Below are 6,000 nucleotides of genomic sequence, written 5' to 3'. Positions count from 1 at the left end.
CCTGTGTGATGCCATGAGAAAGATAATCGCCATTGTACAATTGTGTAAACTTCAGTGATGGCCAGTAGTTAACTACATGTAGTTAAACTACTAGTTAAACTACCTGATTGTAGTTAAAAAGGAGTTATCAACTACTTGCAGAAATGTAGTGGCAACTACTAGTTAAACTACTATTTTAAGTAGTTAACTACAGTAGTTAGGTTACTGAAGGCGCCAACTACTTCCGATTTTGCCGCAAGCTTTACGGCACGATTGTGCTTCCGACTTTTACCTTGAGCTACTTGTTTGATGAGAACGGAGGTGCAGAGCAATTATGTCGTGCATGTGTACTAAATCTTCACTTTTAATGCTTGTCTAGTGAGGCCTCATTTGCTGTGAAATAATTCTGCAACTTAGTTTATCGCGTAGGCACAGAAAGAATCCCGCCGCAAGCTTTGTATTTGACGATCGTAGCAATGGCTTGAGCCAAAGTTTATTATTCCTTGTGATTCATGTAGCTGTCCAAGAACACTACAAGGGATTGATGTTGGTGGACAACGTTAAGTAGTTATAGATGTAGTTAAACTACATTGCAGTAGTTAAAAAAGTAGTTTTAACTACTCCCCTGAAAAGTAGTTGAACTACTAGTTAAACTACTCAATCACAAAGTAGTTAGTAGTTATAGTTAAACTACTGTAGAAGTAGTTAGTGGCCATCACTGGTAAACTTATTTAGGGAATTTTTACTTCAGCAGCTCTTCACCGCTTTCTTGCCATTTTTTCTAGTTTTCCAGTCATGCAATAGTTCTCAGACTATTCCCAGTTTTCCATGATTTACTGGATTGCAGACATCCTGAAATACAGACGATGATTCAAGCAACTCAGCAACTGGGCGTTTGAGGCTTACATGTTTGTATCATCCGTATCTGTGGCCTGCTTCGACTAATTTTGGTTTACACAGATGATAAAGCTATGAAAAATTATTGCACAGGCTGCATTTCTGCAGTGTGTGGTTATGCAGTTTGACTGCGCACCTTTGTACTGAGAGATTGTGCTATTTCTTGAGGAACAATAGAGTGGAATACTACAGCAAGGCACACCTAGAGGTGCTCATTCTAGCATAAAATCTCAGTGCTACAGCAAACACCAGCACTGATTATTGTCTGCTCGCTTTCTATATTGATCTGTATCATACCGTAAGGGGAAGTCTGCAGTGGAAAATTGGACGCAATGCAAATAAGCTTATACAAAGAAAAGGATGCAACTTGAAATCATGTGCATCTTAGCTACAATGTGCTGTATTACTTTTATTAAAATTTACATGATTGTATATCTTTCTTCTGCAATTTCAGTTATTTTTTTAGCCACATTGGTAGTTGTCACTTTGCAGAAGCCGACATATTGATCCAGTTGTGTCAGCACAAATCTATGCAACTGAACAGTTTAATGTAGTGAGCATGGTGTACTGTATCATCAAGGACAAAGCCTGGGAGCAGATTTATGGGACACAATGCTGAATTTGTGGTAAAATAATGTAGATGCCTCGGCATGACTAACCACCTAACTTCAGTAATGAGTGGTGGACATGCAGAGTCTTTAGGCAACTTCTGATAATTAATACATGTCATATGGGAGATGGTTTGCAAGATACCAGCACCCAAAGCAACAGTTTCACAGACTCTGGCCATATGCATTACGTTGGCACACAAGAAGAGCATGTAACTACTTCGGTCCACTTTACTGAACTTTAGCACCTCTAAGAGTGCCATAGAAAATGTGGGGGGAGGGGGGGGGGGGTTCTAAAAACAAACAGTAGTAGTGTCAATTTCCCATTAAAAAGAAATGAAAAATTCCACACACACAACCACAAGATTTCTGAACCTATGGTGAAGCTAGCTCTTACACAGACATGTTTTTGTGGGGCATGGCATGGTGTGCCTAAGCTAATGCCAGTCACATATTTGAATAGCAATAAATTTGTATAGCAGTTATTTTCTTCACATATGGCATTGAAGAATGGCTTACCTGAAACAAAATAAATAATCAGGTTTGACACATATACAATCATACGTCACAGGCATTTGGTGCCAGTCATGCAGTGAAAGCAGTGTGCACGAGACGCCACATATTCTCCTGGTGATGATGTGAAGGCTTTCCAACAGTAAATGTATGTACATGGTATCTTGTATTGCAACAGCAATCAGGCACTGTTTCGAATGACAGATCCATAGATGTTAGAATCATTTGTCGTGATGCTGATAACACATTCTTAGTTACACCAGAACTTTGTGACCGTAGTATGCCCATATTCTGTTTATTCTCCACTCACTGCTGTACATTTATGGGTGGAGTGCGAGTCAAGGAAGAGGAGAGCTGGTGTGAAATGAGAGTACCAATGTACAGGACATGTCATACAGCAAAAACCATGGACACTTAGCATGCACCTGAGCTGGTGCAAGGAGAACAAGTTGTAACATAATTGAAGGTAAAATGATGTACTACACATATGGGCATATTATCAGGATTTGGTTTGGTTCACTATTTTGTAACTCAGCTATTCAGAACACGTTGAAGACATGCACAACACAGCCAAATTAGAGGGTAGTGTTTCGGGTGTGTTGTATGTTGTTACTGTCAATAAATTTTCCTATTACATTTAGAGGTATTGTGGCATTTGCGGTGAATAGAAGCATGATTGCAATGTGGATGCAGGTGTATATGATAAATCATGTAGCATGATTCCATAGGGATGTGTTTTTCGATTCTTAAGATTTACCTCAACAGGATCAACGTGGCTCCAACCAAAGTTAGCTCGAAAGAGGGGTCCCGACGTTTCGGAGCCGAGCCGGATCCTTCTTCAGGCGTGACGAACTAACAGGGCTAACTTTGGTTGGAGCCACGTTGATCCTGTTCAGTTTCTACCCAACCAGGCACACCTGTGTCAAACATGTTCACGTTTAAGATTTACCTGTACAGGATATGAGGCTACACAAAAAGAGTGCACAGATCACACCAGTGTAAAGCTGCAGTGCGTCGAGTAATTTTTAACAGTCCTGCTCACAAAATGATGCAGAACAGCATGCGTACATTTTTGCTTGAAAGAAAAGCCTTGAGCTTCAGGAGACACAAAAGGGACACCAGTTTTTGTTTAGCGCTGTATTCACACTGAACAGATGAGCACATGGATAAACTCTGTGGCCATATGACAGCTATCAACGACGTAAAAGGAGGAGAGCTAGTGTAACATGGGTGCTTGTTTACCCTGCTTTACTACTGACGTCTATATCCACACTGAACACATGAGCACAGAAATATACTATGCGGCCATACGTCAGCTGTCAGTAACGTAAAAGAACGATAGCTACTGTTAACATGGGTGCATATTCTTCCATGTGCTCGTGTGCTCAGTGTGGATATAAACGGCTGCAGTGGCTGGACAAATCTGTACCCATGTCAACGCAAGCTAACTTTCTTTTAAGTAGTTGACAACTGTCATGTGGCCATGTACAATTTATCCATGCACTCATGCTGCAGCATGGGGGAACGACATTTCCATTTTGATGTTGCATGAACCAGCTGACTCCTATTATAATTGTCAATACTATCTATTGATGAGTCTGTAGCCTATGTTTTGTTATATATTCATCTGGAAGGTGCTATATGCAGTAATTGCAGTTGATCTAATTTTCAACTTTAAGTGCAGTTCAATGGGAGCAAGAGAGCTTCAAAGTTTCTGTACACAGTGCCCTTTATTCCTGTGCAATTCAAACGTACTGCAGTACGACACCTCAGATATATTGGTGGAGTCAGCATGTGGAATGTAGCAAGGATTTTTTTTTTTTCCTTGTGCGCCATTGCTCACTTATGTTCTCATGTGACCTTGACAACTAATTGAGCAGGATATCCAGAGTGCACGCTTCTATGAAAAAAGTCATCCTTGTGGAACTACGTAATAGCCTTTATTGTCTGAATATAAACAAAAAGCTCACGAATACAAAGTTGTTGTGATGAATGAGTCCATAGCAGAAATTTTCAAGAGAGGATCTCCAGAATATATGTGCTTATACAATGCAGAAAAGCTGTCAGTGATTGGTCATAGTTATGTACCTGCAATAGTAATGATGCTTCCAAAAGGTTTGCAGCCACCTTTAGCACATTGCTGTGTAGTGTCTTTTGCAGAAGCAGCCCTACAAAAGCACATCTACTGTTACCAAATGACAAATCAATATAGAAGTAAGCAGCTGTCCCTTTGAATGTTTTCTAATGTAGCAGTGGCAACACGATACCTGAATAACATATTTTTATTGGTCTGTTCTGCTGTGGCATGCTGAAATAAGTAAAACACACATTTCAGTTTCATCTATGCTGGCATGTGAATCCAGGGGAAATGGGGACCTCCTTAGCTTTTGCTCCGGTATTTTCATAATCGGGGAACGTAAAATCTGCTCAGATTTCGTGTTCAGTGTAGTGCAACAACATGCAATATCTCCATGCCTTGATAGTACCCACACAACAGCCGCAAGACGCTTATGCACTTTATGATCAGTCCTATTGCACTGTTAGATGTCTCTGGAGATTAGACACCCTGCGAAGAGATGATAGATACTGGGATGGTTGATAAGCATGCCAGTGGATAACGCCCCCAATTTCTCCATCGGGGCTCGCAACAAACATCTAGCACGTTATTGCTCTTACTGTACAATGACAGGGGTGCTTACAGTGTGTATCACAGGAGATGACGCTCATAATAAGCGCCAGCACTACTTATGCTTTGTTTTTGAAGATGCACATTGACGTTCGGCCATCCGCACGCTCTCTCGGTCCCTTGGATTGGTATATGGATTTTGTCCAGTGGCACATGTCGATGTCACTCTCTTTGACCACACTTTGACGGTGCTTTTTACGTTTGTCATGCAAAAGTTCGCAATAGCGCCTTCTAAAAACAACAGTCGCATTTCGTACCCCCGGTCAAGCGTTACGCCGTTTTTGTTTACTAACCGCGCATTTAAAACGATTCTGCTTAATTTTTACCAGTTAACTTCGAATTAGTGCAACATCACCTACCGCAACCAACCTACGATAGTTTTTTCAACACACACGTCCACAGTAGTTGCAACGTATACTTAGGCCGATGTTAAACTAGCCCCTCCCCTAGTTTAAAATACGTCCCATTCAAATGCATGGGGCTTAAACCACCAGTTTAAGTAGCTTGGGTGGATGATCGAAATGGAACATTTGAGGCAAATATTCGTCCCATTGTGATCAAATCTGTCTCCTGGGCGCTTCTAGTAACTATATTAATCGAAACTTACCCAAGATTTGATGAAAAATTCCTCGTGAACCGGGGATTAGGCCTACCGGCCACCATCGCTTGTGGCAGACTCTGGTGAAATACGCATGCGCTGTGCAGGAAGCTCGCTATGTGCGCCGCCATAGGCTTCACAGCAGCAGGTGGTAGAGCATGGGGTGGTGATCCAGGATTGGCGAACGAAAGTCTCACGTGATTGATTTAAACCGACGTCACTAAACCAATAGTTTAAGTAAGTTGGTGAATACGGACTTGAAGGTCCTACCTTGTAAAAAGTTGGTTATGCAACTGAGAAGTCGGCCCCGTACTCCTAATGAGTAAAGGTCTCGGACGATACCATACCGCCAAGCAGTATCGTAGGCCTTTTCTAAGTCAAAGAAAACAGACGGATAGTGATTTCCTCTAACAAAGGCCTCTCGAATAGTGGATTCCAACCGGATGAGGTGGTCTGCTGTCGACCGTGCATTTCGAAAACCACACTGGTTATTATTAAGACAGTTATTAACCTCAAGATAGTACATCAGTCGGTTGTTAACTATCCTCTCGAAAGTTTTTCCCAGACACCTTGTCAGTGCAATAGGTCGGTAACTGGTTGGGTTTGAAGCATCCTTCCCAGGCTTCAGGAAGGGGATGACCGTTGCTACCTTCCATGTTGATGGCATTTGGCCCTTTTCCCAGACATTATTAAAAAACTTCTTTAGATTCTTTAGATTC

This window comes from Ornithodoros turicata, chromosome 1 (assembly GCF_037126465.1).
Source record: "Ornithodoros turicata isolate Travis chromosome 1, ASM3712646v1, whole genome shotgun sequence".
Taxonomy (NCBI): domain Eukaryota; kingdom Metazoa; phylum Arthropoda; class Arachnida; order Ixodida; family Argasidae; genus Ornithodoros; species Ornithodoros turicata.
This window is presented reverse-complemented; position numbering follows the sequence as displayed.